General features: G+C 37.9%; 1 protein-coding gene across 5 annotated transcripts in view; it reads right to left on the bottom strand.

The window, feature by feature from the left end:
* The window catches only part of TIAM1 (TIAM Rac1 associated GEF 1), a 320249-nt gene that overhangs the window by 184574 nt on the left and 120457 nt on the right, over nt 1-15218 (bottom strand). The window contains exon 1 of one of the 5 annotated variants that reach the window (XM_072615009.1): nt 3983-4338. The exons of the other annotated variants lie outside the window; for them this stretch is intronic. The gene's annotated coding sequence lies outside the window, so the exon portion shown is untranslated. Of the gene's footprint in view, nt 1-3982; nt 4339-15218 lie in introns of those variants that run through there. 5 annotated transcript variants of the gene reach the window in all.

The following is a 15218-nucleotide window of genomic DNA, read 5'->3' as shown; positions in this document are numbered from 1 at the left end:
TCTCACTTAAAAATAGTCCAAAAAGACTGCTGTTGCCTAGCACCACTGCTTTACTACTTGACATGGCATCTCAAGATGATAAGACCAATTCTGGCCTATAAATCTATCCTGCTCAAGGTCATGCCATATCTGAGAAAAGCGCAGTGTACAAAATGAAACCCAAGACAAGGAATACACTCTTTACCAAAACAGCAGTTTTGATAATACAGTCTTACAAAGAAATGCAAATATATATTTTCCTTATAATTTTCCATCCCACTTCTAACTCTGTCCATTTGTTAGGAAAGAGAGCCAGGTTAGAGTTAGGAAGACCAGATTTGAAATTCTATCTTTGAAATATACTGGCTATGTGACTCTGGGAAAGTCATGTAACCTCACAGTACACCCAGGCAACTCTCAGAGTTTATAAGTTGTCAGACTCCATTGGTGGAGGGAGTTTTCTCTTCAAGAATTCCCTATACCAATGAAATCACAGATATAGCCCAAAAATCTAAACAAACAAAAACCAATCATTGTGAAACATAGTCAGTATGTTCTCTAGTTTTACTGAATTGCTTTTTGCTTTTTTCTTAAATCTTTGTTACAAGGAATTGCTCACTGGATAAGGGAAAGAGGAGGGACATATTTGAAAACGAATGTAATGTATAAGAGTAGAAGTTGATAAAAATAAGCAATTTTAATAGACAATAGACACGAATAAAACTTGCAATTTTTTGTCTATGACCTTCACAAATGGGTCACTAAACCAAAAGCAGGTGGGAAAATGAACATTTAAAAAAAATCACTGGCAGACAAACAACTGAAGAAATGTTGGAAAACTGAAATTTTTAATAACTTCACAGCCTGATAGCTACTTCCCAAGGACAAATAAAGGATAAAGTTCCTAAGAAAGTTTTTCAGAGTATGTCCTATCAATTCAAGATTTTGTAGTTTTTAACAGAACTGTACACATGCACAGACACACACACACACACACATACACACTCATACACACACACAGTTTTTGTCTCTTGTGCCTACTTTCTTTTCATAAGTAAGACAGAAAAATACAAATGAAGTGAAAAGGGGAAAGGAAGTATTGAATGCTGAATAAAGTGATCACAAAATGTTGAATGAAGGAATCACTGAAAAAGACAAAATGAAAACAAGGGCTTGAAAGAAATGTGGCCATCCAAAGGACTTATACTGACAACAATATTCTATAGAAAAGGAATAGAGAATTGTAAAATTGAAGGTAGTGATTTCATCACTCAAAGAAGGACAGAAGAAACAAGTGGAATGGAAAAGGGGCATTTATTCTGACAAATACTTTACCACTCAATAAGCTTTTTGTTTTTATTTTTTGTTTTTTTTTCTTTAAAAAAGAATGCCCTAACAGTGATAAAATTTTTTGGTTAAATAAATCCAGATTGTCATAGAATGGGTATTTTTAAAGCAAGGTCAACCATTACTGAAATGATCTTGAAGACTCTGGGCACCCTTGGAGTTCCAAATTATTGGGATGCCAGCCTGACTTACAATTTAACTACAGGGAAGGTGCCCAAATATCTTTCATTCAACATAGCCTTCAAAAGTCCTACTTCATCCTTGCCCTTGGTGGGTGGGGCTTAAAAGCCTTTTATTTCGAAATTTCAAGGGTAGGGCCATGCCCTAGATCATTCTCTGTGGCTCTTTCCAATCTACTCAGGGCTGTACTTTCCAATACCTAATTTACTGTACACATTTTGTATACTGTATACAGTGGGTTACTATATGCAGAGGTTATTTGCTAATACCCTCACCCCAGTTCACATTACCTATCCTCTGCCTCTCTTTTCAAGGAGACAACCTACAACAACTCAATGTGAATGTGAAGTGATAAGGAATGGGCTGGGGAGAGTTAGGCTACTGACACAAGGGAAAGTTACCCATTCACCAGTCTCCTGAGGCTGCTGGATTGTCTAAGGGCATCATACATTTTAAAAAGGCAGCTTCTCTATATTACTGTTAGAATTATTTAAAATCATCAAGCCTAATACATTAGATATTTTTAAAACCATCTCCCAGAGTCATGATATAGAATTTGCTTTGCCATCATGCAAGGTAAACTTGTAAAATGAAATGGGCTGAAAATATCTATAATTCACATACAATCGTCAGAAAATCTTAGCTAAATCTTAGAAAAAAATTTCTAAAACAATGACTGTAAAGATGGCATAACAATGATACCCAATACTGAATTTTTTATAAACATGAATAAAGAATATTTTTATAAAACTAAAAAAAAAATGTTCTACGAAAGAGACAAATACAGAAAATAAATACAATAATAACTTCCTCCCTGAAATGAAGGAAGTCAGTTCTTTATTTTAAAACATTTTTTTAAAAAATAATTTTAAAAAGAAAATAAAGAAGCATATTAAACTAAAGAAAACCAATTGTGATGATTAGACCCAATCAAGACATAAGAAGCTAACTCAAAACCCAGTTATTTACTAGGAAAATGAAATGTATTCGGGTCCAATGGGGAACAGACAAATTCTTAAGGGTCTAATTATGATTTAAAACATTATACAGTACTTTTTCCCAATGCTATTGTATCATACAAAGAATTAATCATATTTTTAGTTCTCTCCATTCTCATCTCCATTAACCTGTGAATAATTTTTATTTCTCATTATTTAAAGATTATTGTTCCAGTAAAGTAAGTCTATTTATTTTACAAAATGACCACAAGGTCAAATTTAATAATGTTTTAATGTTAAATGAATTGTAAAAGTACTTTTACTTTGGGGGCTTTTATATGGGTAATGAGCAGAGATGAGGTCTAGACATGTGCATGCATCATAACATGCAACATATTCATCCTCCTGACCCAACAGGTCTCAGGAGAAGAAATAACTTGATGTTCTTATAAATCATCTATGTTTCTCACAACCATATTTACAGGTTAGCTAAAAATGAGCTTTAAAAACACTCAGGAGGGCTCGTTTTATTGCTAAAATGTCCGTTATGAAATGAGGAAAATAACAAAAACCAAGAAACTCTTTCTGACCACCTGATGCCTCTAGCATATGAAAAAAGAAAAAAGTAACAGCCATATCAATAAAATATGCAGTATCCAAAACCTCAGAACTAAATGCAAAAAGATATGTACTGGATGCTTTCTTTGCCTTTGTCAAGTTTATTCTCCAAAAGTATAGATTGACTTTCCTCTGCAATCATTTTCAATGCAAACCCTTGCATGCAAACTTCCATTTTTGCAAAAGTAGAATTAAGCAATCAAAGCCTAAGAAAAACTGCCACCCACACAACTGAATTTTTTTAAAACAAGGAGCTTGGTTAATAGCTATAGAAAATAAAACCTTAATAGACAAGAATGTGAGTCAAACAACCTTCCATGATTTAAGTATTCTTCGGGAATCGGAGCACTCCAAATGAGCTCTAAATCCAAACTCCAATCATGATGGCTCGAAGACAAGGTCTTTTTAATTTTTCTTTGCAATTTTTTCCCAGGCACATTACGGAGCACAGTTTGAGTTAAAGCTGTTCACAGGGTTCATTTTCAAAAACAACAACCTGTAATTACTGAAATGAAGGTAGATGGCTGGGTAAAGGACACAACATTTAAGATGTAATGTGAGCCTACATACATTCTCCCTACGAAGGAGAATGGATTCCCTACCATGGAGGCTGTATTCAAGACTAAGCCTCACTCAGGGCAGAACAAAAAAGAGCTAAAAAGACTTTAAAATCCAAATCCTACTATATACCTTATAAATTCATAAATAAATGGTATTAGACTAAAAAAGGAACAAATAAAATTCTTCGAGTTAAGCTTGTGGTGGTGACTGTACGCTTGCAATCGCAGACTACCCTTCTTCTCCTTAGGCAAGTTCACTTTTATCTAAATTCCCACAGTAACCTGCTGCTATCCCTTGTAACCAAAAGCCAAAAGCAGTGGATTAGAAATCATTCCATAGAAAGAATACAAGAAGCTTACCACAGATCAGCCAGAAGTACATTTTCCCGACTCTCATTTCACATGCTCTCTTACATTCAGTAACACAAATGAGGAAGCTCAAGTCTTTTCACTTAGCTTCTGGCAGAGGGAGTGGGTGTAACTCATTAAGTTTCAGCAATGATGAATCTGGTCATTTGGGTGTGTTAGAAAGACTGTTTCTCTTCTCCACCCACTACCACCTCCCACCTCCCTCTTACCCGCCTCCTCTAGTTTTCCCCCTGAGGCATTCTCACCTAGGAGAACTCAGGCTTCCTGTCACTTAGTATCTTAGCCCCCAGTACCTCTAATCTACTATGAGACTCCTACCTGGGTCTTATTCATACATTTTCAATGAACCATAACTTTCTCATATAGAATGACAGTTACCAAAAGCACAGGCATAAACCAAATTTTGAGAGAACCACAAAGCAAGAAAACCATAATATAGTTTTAGAGAATAAAAAGTTCTAAATTCCTTAAGAGAAGATAGGTAATTTAGTTAATCAATATAACATTCTGCTGATATTAAGGGTGTTAAAAATGAGATGATTAAAAACAAAGATCAAATATTTATTTTCATCTTTGTATTATAATACATACCGAATTAAAGGAAAGAAACTAAGCTGGATTTACTGCTTAGGGAGTTAACAAAAGCTCTCGAAGAAGTATTACCAATAGAAAGGAAGGAAGCAAGCATTTATTAAGTGCCTACTATGTGCCATGCTCTGAGCTAAGTATTATATAAAAATTATTGCATTTGATCCTCATAACAATCCTGTGAGGTAGATGCTAGTATTATCCTCATTTTAGAGTTGAGGAAACTAAGAGAAAGAGGTTAAGTGACTTACCCAGGGTCACGTAGCTTCTAAGTATCTGAGGCCATTTGAACTGACTCCACAGCCAAGTGCTCCTATCTGCTGAGCCACCTGGCTACCTCTTTATCCAGTTATCCTGGTTCCACAAGCACGGATATTGGATGAAAACCTCAAAACGCCTAAATCATATCTCAATGCCTCACACAGGACAAATTTTATTTAAAGACCATCAACAGCATCAGAAACTACACCTAAGTACAAAAATAAATAAGGTACTGCATCAGACACAGTCCCACTCTTCACAGATGAATCTGATGGATTAATAGACAATTAATACCTAATCCCTCCTCTAAAGATCTCCTCTGATGCCTCATTGTGGAGTTGACCCTGAGTGTTCAAAGGCTGTGGCAGCAGAGTACAAGTTCTAGCAAATCCTACTAAACAGGAAGGGGGAGAATGAGCTTGGCAACAGAGGGAGCACAGCTAAATTAGGAGAGGTTCATCACCAGAAGAGGGAGGGAATGGTGAATTTTTTGGCCTTAACCACTCACACATATTCTCTTAAGTCAGAGAGACATTATCTACATCTGAGGAGAACTTACTACAACAAAATCAAGGGATCTTTGAAGAATTAAAGTGTCACAGCTGGTAAGCTAGCAATTATGTAATACTCACAAAACTAGTATGTTCCAGTATACACTTTCTATTGAAAGCACTTTCCTCAAAGAGCTACACACACACACACACACACACACACACACACACACACACACACACACACACACACACAAAAGATAAGCTAATGTTACATGGCAGGCAGCTAGGTGATGCAGAGGACAAAACACCCTGGCGCCTGCAGTCAGGAAGACCTGAGTGCAAATTCAGTTGTGTGACTTTTGAGCACATCCCTTAATCCTATTTGCCTCAGTATATTCATCTGTAAAAAGAGCTGGAGAAGGAAATGGCAAACCATTTTAGTATCATGAGCAAGAAAATCCCAAATGGGGTGATGAAGAGTCAAATGTGACTGAAACAACTAAAGGATAACATGAATATAAGTCACTGAAATTCTCATAAAGTTACTAACATGAGCTATCTTCCTGAGAACAATTTCCATCTTTGAATCTGGCACTTCAGCTCCCATCTGGAAGGCCCTGAGCTCCTGTTTGAGGAGGGTTCACCATATCTATTCCAGTTCAGCCTTTCTAAGCATCTCTCTGGCCATCTTCATGCCATGCTGTCCCTCCCCCAAACTCCTCCCCATCCCCTTCAGTTTCCATCTCTAGCCCTTAGAATATTAATCAAATCAACACTATCACTACTTGAAAGATACATCAATCAATTACCCTATGACTCCACTTATCATCTTTGGCCAAAAAAACACTCTTCTCTGATCACTATTCCATGATTTGAATCCTCCGTTCTTAGTACGATGCCTGACACATAATAATGTGCCATCAACTTAAGTGCTTTTTCATTTCAAATATAATAAATTCATTCATTCATTGACATTAAGTTGACTCTTCCTTCTCACTCATGTCCCATACCAATCCATGGCCATATATTACATCTTTTGAAATCAAACCGTTCTCTTCAATGCTGCTGTAGCTCAGATACTCATCACCTCCTGCCTAGATTAAAGCTACATCCTCTTAACTGGTCTGTCTTTGCTTCTAGTCTTTTTCCTCTGAAAGCCATTCTCACAACAGTCACCAAATTGATATTCCTAAAATGCCAGATTAAATATATCACTCCCCTATTCATGAGGCTGGTATGATTCTTTATTTCACAAAGACTAAGGTCCAGGACCCTGGTTCAGGTGACGTAGTCATAAAAGGCACAGAATGTAATCACAAGGTGGCAAAGAAGTGTTAAACTATAATGATGTGTACATATTTTGATTCTTTTATGAGATGCAAATATTTCTCTTAGTGAAGAAGAGAATGATATAATTGGCCGTCAAACAAATTAACCATTCTGAGTGGTTTAAATACGATCCAGACAACTTCCATTCCTTGTAGGACAGGAAAATTTCTCTCTTCTCCCACCCCTAGCCCAATTCTCCTCCCCACCATCTTTCATGTGGCTTTGAAGAGAAGACATTGGACCAACAGGAGATGTTGTATCCAGTGGTAAACACACCAGACAGATGCAAATACAAAGAGATGAAAACCCAAGGAAAGAAGTGGCTACAATCCATGTGTCCCCTGGCAGTAGAGAAGAAAGTCAGACTATGGAGGAAAGTAGATATTGGGAACTTAGCTAAGTAGACACTATTCCCAAAGAAAGCTACATGAGCACTCCACAGAGACAGAATTTCCACATGCCTAGTGTACTCTTCTCCTCTCAGAAGCCCTCAATCTTTTTTAGAGCTCAGCTCACATGCCATGAGACCCTTTCATATCCCCTTCTTCAACTGTTACTGCCTCTCCCATCCTCTAAAATTACTTTATATAAATGTGTGTGTGTGTGTGTGTGTATACATGATTTATTTTGTATCTATTTATCTGTGAGCATGGAATATCCCTTCTGGAAAACATGATTTCCTAAAGTTTATGAACCATTTTTTATTTTTAACATTGTATCCCCAGTGCCTAGCATAGTACTTGGTACAAAGCAGGCATTTAATAAATAACTGTTGAGTTAAATTAAGTCATCAAAGTGTAGTAGGGGGTTGGATTGGAAAGCTTCCCACAGAGCTGGGCATACATGCTTTGGCTACATGGGGAGGAACACGTTGTTCTAGACTAGAGAGAGAAGGAGCCATACCAAAGAGGATTGTTGACTGAGCTGCCCACTCTGTGAGCCCAAGTGTGAGGAGAAAAAGCTTCTAGCCTTTTTTAAAAGCATCTTTAGTAGCACACAACCAATGCCAACTTTCCCTTGGATTTTCTAAAATAAAGGAAGGAGATTCTCTCCCCTCCCCTCCTCAGTAGGAGCTACGGCAGTTACATGCGCATAGAAGCAAGAAGGTGTGTCTGCCAAAGTGAGCCAGATACTTGATCAGAAATCTGTAACCACCTCTTCTGCTTTGTGTTTCTTTGCCTGAGTACAGGTTCCTGAACAAGGATTCTAACTGATGGAAGTTTCCAGTCCTAGTAATGACATCTGAGTTTGAAAGGCTGGTCATTTCTGAGTAGTAACTGTCAGCAAGGGTACTTCCTGCAACTCTGCAATTTTTCCATGAAGGAAAGAACTGCTGTTGGGACTGTGCTAGAGTATGAAAGCCCAAGTCAGAAGACCTCAACCACAAGGTCTGCTACACGGACAGCACAGACTGAAAAAAAAGTGAAATAAACATGTCTAGCAATCCCACAACTCTCCTGCAAGTTTCCTGCTTCCAGAAACAGGGCAGTTATAAATTATGTTCGAAATATGTGTACACTTATACATGTGAATCTTTTGTAATAAGCCTTTTCTTTCTTTTATGGTAACAGATATATAAATAACTATCCTGTACCTGATGTCTATCAGTGACTAATATTTCCATTTTTTCACTGTTCTGTTCCCAGTTTCTCTACAAAAAAAAGTAAGATGGTAATAGAGCAGTGAGATTAGAGTGATCTATTCTCCTATCCTTCCCCTTTTCCCCTCGCTCAGATCCAGAGCAGTGGTGCATATTCTTTTCTTCCTTTCATCTCTTCTCTCCCATTCCACCTTGATCCATGCTCTGAAGTTGATTACTTTTGTTTGTGACTCTTCCCTCCTCAAGAATTCTTCTCTCACTTTTCCCTGTCCCCATGTCCTTTGGAGTTTGTTTTGCTACACCAAATCATGAACGTGCCTATATATTCAGCTCTCTCTTGTCTGGCTCATGTGGTTCAAGCTCTCCCACCTCCCCATTCTTTCAGGTTGTAATGTTAATGAGAGAGAGTATTCAGAATAAGAGAGTGATCAAAAAATATCAAATGCTACAGAGGGACTGACAAGCCAGAGTTTGAAGGAAAGTACTGGTAACACTGAGGAAACAAAAAATGGCAATGGGAAGCAAAGAGCATCTTCCCTACCATGACCAGTGAGTTGGTAACAATAAGGGAAAGTGCAACCAATATTGGAAAAGGGTGAGCAAAGATGATGCACTGTCATCATGAAGGAGCCAGTACTCAGTGAGTAGCAGGAATTGTTAAGGAAGAAATGGAAAAGAAAAAGGTTCAAAATGAGAAAAGGGCTGTTAATTATGGGCAGGCATTCCAGAGAGCACAGTGGAAAAGGAGGGTAAATCTAGAAAAGGACATAATATTGTTAAAGGGGACTGATGTGAGGGAGAAGGCAAGTGGAGTTGGAAAATGGAGTTTGTACATTAGAAGCAAGGGGGTTCAGAATCACAGGGATGGAGAATGGGGAGAGGATGCAAGATAAATATGCTGAATGCTGAAGAACAAAACTTCTCTCCTTTATACTGGTAGCTGTGAAGTCTTGTGTGATCCTTCCTGTCTGTCACTCCTTGGAAATTGAAAACTTTCTTTTTGGGGTTGCTTGCAGTATTTTTACTTTGACCTAGAAACTCTAGATTTTGGCTATAAAATTTCTGAGAGTTTTCATTATGAAGTTTCTTTCAGGGAGTGATTAGTGAATTCTTTCTATTTTTACTTTGCCTTCTAGTTCTAATAGGACAGCAGTTTTATTTATTAAAACATGGTATTCAGGCTTTTTTTAGTTATGCTTTTCAGGGGAAAGGAAAGGAAGAAATAAGTATTATATTAAGCATCTACTATGTGTCAGGCATTGAGCTAAGCACTTTTTTTTTTACACAAATATTTCATCTGAATCTTATAATCCTTGGGAATAGGTGCTATTATTATCTTCATTTTTTTTTTTTTACAATTAAGCAAACTGAGGCAGACAGAGAAGTTAAGTGACTTGCCCAGGGTCACACAGTGAAAGTCAAGGTCAGATCTGAATTCAGATTCAACCTGTACTCCATCCATTTCATCTAGTTGGCTCATGCCAATTCTTAGATTATCTGTCCTTGACCTGTTTTCTAAGTTAATTGCTTCTGATAGGAGAAATCATCTGGTTTTTTTTCAGTGTTTTGATTTGGTTCTAATGCTTTATTTTCTATGAAATTCTTATTTCTGTTTGGTCTGTTTCAACTTTCAGAGTGTCTGTTAACTTGAATAAGGTTGATTTGTCACACTTTTTGTGCTGAGATATTTATTATCCTTCCAATTCCTTCTCCTATTACCCCTCATTTCATTTATGACTACATTTTGCATCTTGTTTCATTTTTTCCAAGTATTCTTTAAACAGCCTCATCTGAGCTCTCAAGTCCCCCTCTTCCCAGGTACTATGATGGGAGGCTTCAGTTGTCATTGAGACGTGCCTGATAGTCATTGGCAAATTTTTGTCTTGTTTGCCTGCCTTCCTGCTGGCTTTTCCGGTCAACCCCCTTCTGGCTTTTGGCTTGTTGTCCTGGGCTGGATAAAGGTAATTACTGAATATTTTCTTCATATTTCTTGAATATTATTTGGTCTAATATGCACTAATTTTTTTAGAGGGACCCTATTAATCCTTTTTGGGAGACCCTAAAAGTAAGTCATGCCTATATTTTATTTAGATTTTCCCTGACATAGAGGCAGCATAGCATAAGTGGCCAGAGAGAGCAAGAAAAGTCTGGATACCCTCTCTATGGATTGAATTGATCTTCATGACAGCCCAACCAGGGACCCTTTGTGAGCAGGGACCACTAGGGCCATTGGTAACAATAGTAAACAAAGACTCTTCCAAAATTTTTCTCCACATAAAATTTTTTTTAACAATAAAAGAAACATTTAAGTCACAAAGTATGACATCACTATCTACATAGAGAAGCAGTCTGGTATACTGGATTTGGAATCTGGAAACTGGGGCTCAAATTCTACATCTGACATTTCCTGCCAAAAACTTAAAACTTGCTGGGACATGGGTTCTACATCTCTAAAATTAGGGAACTGAACCCTACTAGACCTCTACATATTCTTCTAAAGCCAAAATTCCAGGCTCTTCTGACTTAGAATCCTAAGATCTGAGTTCACATCCTACTGCAGCACCAACACACACAGTTTCAGTTTCTCAATACACAAAATACACAAAAGAAAGTTCTTACATTGGTTGTAAAAAAAAGCATTTTATCACAACATACTATATAGTAATGTAAGTTATATTATTATCACTATTTTTTTATTATGATAATAATAATTTGTTGTTTAGTGATTTTTCAGTTGTGTCTGACTCTTTATGATCCTTTTTGGGGTTTCCTTGGCAAAGATGTTAGTATGGTTTGCCATTTCCTTCTCCAGCTCATTTTACAGATAAGGAACTGAATGAAGTGTTAAGTGACTTGCCCAGGGTAAATGTTTGAGGTCAGATATGAATTCAGGAAGATGAGTATTCCTGATTCCAGGCCCATCCATTATCCACAATACCAACTAGAAGCAATAATAATAAATAATAACCTCACCTAATTCCAAGGAGACTGATGTTTGTTAGTAAATTTTAAGCAATGAAGGGTAATATAACTGATTTTTATTCATATTACGACTACCATCATGATGGATACTATGTTATTAAATTCCTAATATTGCCACTTTGTTATTTGATGAAAGGTATGCTAAATTTGGAGACAAAAGTGAACTGAGTTCAAATCCTGCCCCCTTACTTGTTTGTAACCATTGACAAGTCATGTGTAAACCTAAATCTCCTTTTCCTCCTTATCATTCATCACATTTCATAACAAACGTAGGTTCTTGGTCTGACAATGTACACTAAAAAATTTTAAAACAAGAAGATGACATTGAATCTGCTAACATTTTATCAATTAGTAAGTTAAATATAACCATCAGGGAAAAGATTTCAAACAGTAAGTAAGGTAGTCTTCCTGATTACTTTTTAAAAAAATACACTTTTCCTCATCTTGTAACTGTCTTTTTTTTGGCCTCAACTGATACTATTTTGCAGGGAAAGTCATATATGTCATGGTGCAGGAGCAACCCCTACTAAAAATCAGTTGAATGAAAATTAGGGGAGCCAAGATGGCAGAGTAGGAAGACACACATACACTAGCTCTTCCCCCACAGACCATAAAATACCTGTAAAGAAAGACTTACAACAAATTCTAGAGCAGCAGAAGCCACAGAACAATGGAGCAGAGGAGATTTCCAATCCAGCGTGACCTGAAAGGCCAACAGCAAAGGTCTGTCCCACAGGACAAGGAGCGGAGCCCCGCCCAGCTTTGGCCAAGTTGCACAGCACCAGAAGGAGGACCCGAGCAGGCCTCAGGGGTGGAATCCCAGTGGCAGTAGTGGTAGTTTCCAGATCCCTCAACCCACAAGCACCAAAGGTCAGTGAGAGGGTTTTTTCAGCTGGGCTAGAAGGAAGCAGGGTCCTTCCATAGCTCTCGCCTCAGGTGGCAGTGGCAGAGGTTGTATCAGGCTGCACAGCTCCAGATAGTAAAACCCCTGGGGGAACTAAGCAGCTGATCCTTACCTCAGCCCTGTGTGCAAGCCCTGCTCCCACCTAATGCTCCTGGAGGAACTGAGCAGCTGATCTTTATCTCACACTGAATGGCAGGTCTGCCCCCACCTAAAGCCCCTGGGACAAGTGAGCAGCTTATCTGAATCTCAGCCCCTAGTTCTGGCTTGGTGGAACTGGAGGCCAGGTGACTGTGGAGAGTAAACTACTACTCACAGATTCTGGGCACAAAAGTTTCTGGTTGCTCCCAGACCAGTATACATGCTTCATTGTGCCACCTTGGAGGAACTGAGATCTTACAGATCCCCAGAGTATACCCTACTTTTGACAAAGGACCCAAAAGTCAAGTAACTGGTTGGGAAAATGCCCAAAAAAGGGAAAAAAATAAAACTATAGAAGCTTACTTTTTTGATGAACAGATATCTTCTCCCATCCTTTCAAATGAGGAAGAACAATGCTTACTTACCATCAGAGAAAGACATAAAAGGCAAAGTTTCTGTATCCCAAACATCCAAAATAAATATTCAGTGGTCTCAGGCCATGGAAGAGCTCAAAAAAGATTTTGAAAATCAAGTAAAAGAAGTAGAGAAAAAATTGGGAAGAGAAATAAGAGTGATGCAAGAAAATCATGAAAAGTGAGTCAATAACTTGCTAAAGGAGACCCAAAAAATACTGAAGAAAATAACACCTTTAAAAATAGGCTAACTCAATTGGCAAAAGAGGTTAAAAAAGAATGAAAATTAGGGTTCCATGAAAATAGTTGTGGATACCTCAAAGGGTACTTTGCTTTCCAGAGTTTGAAACAGGATGTGAATAGGCAATGATTGAAAATTTTAAATCTGCTCTTTTTATGAGGTTCCATAGACATTTCAGAAGAGCTAACATTGGATAGAGATTATTAACAAAAATATCTGAGGTAAAACAAAATGTTAAATTTTAATTATACAGCTGCGCTTTATGTACATGTATACTTGACACGTGCACAATGTATTTTGCCCTCATGCCAAGTCATCCATTAACAAGCCATAGGAAATAGGCAAACTTTCTCTACTTACTAAGAGGAGCTACTCCCTGGGCAGAATGCAACATCTCTAGACCCCACCTTCCATATCATATTCCACCTTGTCCCGTTTCCCCTCACCCCACAAAGCTAAAACAGATAACATAACAGGAAATCACCCTAAGTCATTTGAAATTCCCAAGATACTTTCTAACTTGGTGTTTTGAAATCTTAGAATTTTTCTAAAAATATATGTAAAAGGAAGGAAAGAAAGACATAGGGCCCATAAAAAGAAGTCCATGTTAATGCATAACCTAAAAAGTATCTAAAATGAAGTGGAGGGATCAAACTTTTACAATTAAATTCCCTGGACAATCTGGTAACAATATTAAATAACATTTCAATACTTCAAAAATCTGTGATCTCTTCAGAATGGGTCATAAACCCTTTGACCTTTAATAAGCTTTAAAACTGCACCAGACTTCTGGGCCCCTCTATAAATTAATAGGTGGCCTTTTAAAGTTGTAGTGGCCAAAAAAAAAAAATCAACTAACAGTAGACCAGAGCATGAATCTATACAGACTTGAAATAAGCTGGTCCTCAGACAACTACAATACTTTACAGGTCTAGTACTTGAAACTCTTATGGGACCTAGACATCAAGTAGCGTAGTTTTTAAGAACTAAGGATTTTACCTATACGCCAAAATATGTATCTCAAGTAGGGTTTTGGTAGAAGAGAGGTAGCAATAGTGGGAAGGCAAATAATTTTTATCACTATAAAGATACACAGTCATAATTCACATTTTTTTTTAAATTCCTAGGAAGAGCTTCAAAAACCATGCCTGCAAATTATCTTTTAAATACAACTTAAGGTGTTGGGGAGACGTGGAGGACAGAAAGTCAGAGGCCCCAGAAACTGACTGCATGTGCAGCCCCTTTAAGATATAGCAAGGTCACTCTTCTCAGGACTTGGAAGGTAGGGATGGAAAGGTGATCTCGTGTAGAATAACTGGCTGGCCATAATTATTACTAATAACTGTTAAGCTCAGTTATTTGCACACTGCTGAAGAACCATACAGACTTCCAGTACCCATTAATCTTGACACCATGAGGCAAAGTTCTAGTTATAGGTCTGCATAAATATGAGAGTGCTTTGTAAAGTGTCAAGTGCTTGACAAATTCAGTCAACTCCAGTGTAATACCAAAAGCATCAACTTTAGAATCATCGGACAAGAGTTTACACACTAGCTCTACTAATTTATTTACTATCTATAGGACCACCTTGCTCTGGCTTCTCTCAGGTCTCTTTTCAGGGAGCCATGCAAATTCTGTGTCACTCCAGAATTTTGCCACCTTTCTCATAAGTATATGTCCCTTACCTTCCCAGCAAGTCCTGGCTTCCCAGAGAGCTCATCTTAGAAATCAGGTCTTCAACCCAGGGCTGTCTATAGTGTTTTCTACAGTGCTCCAGAGGCCATTCCTGAACCAGTACCACCTCTCCTGATATCTTCTAACTTTGCAACAGATTCACTAAAACTATACCTTCGCTGGCTCTTACTGTAATATGAGGACTTGCCACTGGAATTCAAAGACCCTAGAAGAAAGAGTGAGGCTGATGACTTTGGGCAACTCTGTCTCAATTAAATCCAATTCAAGAGCAAATCAAGACATCACCTGTGATGTCACTGAACCTCTTTGAAAATGAAGGACAAATGCAGGTACTTATGCCTGGACTCACTCCTCAATAGCTAATGCATTTTCAATACTCTTATGCTCTTTCCATTCCAGTGGTGATTCTAAACCCCATTTCAAACTATTTACTTACTTATTCCCAACCCTCTCAACAAAAGGCCCATAATGTCCCCCTACAAGAACTACTTGCCCTTTTGCCCTGTGCTCTGTGGAATGCCTGCTCCATAATTAGCAAACTTCCTCTCACTTTAAACTTTTTCATTTCTCATTCCTCCTATC

Source organism: Notamacropus eugenii, chromosome 5 (assembly GCF_028372415.1).
Source record: "Notamacropus eugenii isolate mMacEug1 chromosome 5, mMacEug1.pri_v2, whole genome shotgun sequence".
NCBI classification, from domain to species: domain Eukaryota; kingdom Metazoa; phylum Chordata; class Mammalia; order Diprotodontia; family Macropodidae; genus Notamacropus; species Notamacropus eugenii.
The sequence above is the reverse complement of the archived record's forward strand: the minus strand, read 5'-3'. Positions and strand labels throughout refer to the sequence as shown.